Source organism: Wolffia australiana, chromosome 1 (genome assembly GCF_029677425.1).
Source record: "Wolffia australiana isolate 7733 chromosome 1, ASM2967742v1".
Classification (NCBI taxonomy): domain Eukaryota; kingdom Viridiplantae; phylum Streptophyta; class Magnoliopsida; order Alismatales; family Araceae; genus Wolffia; species Wolffia australiana.
In genome coordinates this window covers 19,589,541-19,590,384 of record NC_135835.1, presented here as the reverse complement: position 1 = coordinate 19,590,384, position 844 = coordinate 19,589,541, and the positions used below count along the sequence as shown (strand labels likewise).

At 39.8% G+C, this 844-nt stretch overlaps 1 non-coding gene across 1 annotated transcript; it reads left to right on the top strand.

Moving 5' to 3' along the window:
- Positions 1–519: 519 nt before the first annotated feature.
- Positions 520–628, top strand: LOC144714261 (small nucleolar RNA R71). The gene has a single exon (XR_013584297.1). It is a non-coding gene; the product is annotated as a small nucleolar RNA R71 (small nucleolar RNA).
- The last annotated feature ends 216 nt before the right edge of the window (positions 629–844 follow it).

Sequence of the window (844 nt, the reverse complement as noted above, 5' to 3'; positions counted from 1 at the left end):
AGGATGAAACTGCAGTTTTTGTTGGAATTGAGACTGAAAGGGAGCGTTGTTTCCTTGGTGGGAGCTCTCTCAACCTTGGAAACCAACCCTCTTTTGGCCAGCCCAAGGTTGTTGTTGTTGATTGAATGCTTTCACCTCCTCTTCCATGGACTGGCAAGCTCCATCTTCATGTTCTCTGCTGAAACAAAGAGAGCAAAATTTTGCTTTAACAATAGGAGAGTTATTCAAAAAAACATTCCTCAAGGCTCTTCCAATTTTTGATTGGTCTCTCTAAGGCCTGCTTGCAGCTCCACTTCCTTGGCGTTGACTTGCAGAACTCCTGCCCTCTTTGGTTGCACAGTCCTTTCATTTTGGTTCGCTCCAATTTCCTGCAGATCAGTTTCTGCAACTCTCTCCAAAATATCAAAGACTTCATCCTCATACGCAGTGTAAAAGGTTCCACCGATGGCTAAATTGACCTTGTTTTTCATCAAATCTGACAGAGATTCATAAACAATTTGGGCCAATTGACAGTGCTCAATTTCATGATGAGGGCATTTCCTCAACAGGTCATTGAACCTTTCCCATGCTTCACTAAAAGCTTCACCATCATGGAGATGGAAATTGTGTATCTCTCTTCTATAAAAATGTGTTTTAGAGAGAGGGTAAAATTTCTACAGAAATTTTTCCTCCATCTCGTCCCAAGAATTAAAAGTAATTCCGACGTTACGATACCAGGAGAATGCTTTATCTTTCAACGTTAAAGGAAAATATTTCATTTTTAACATCTCTGTTGATAATCCTAGAACATTTTGGGAAGAGCATCTAATGTGGAAATAATCTAAAAATTCCAGTGGATTTTGTG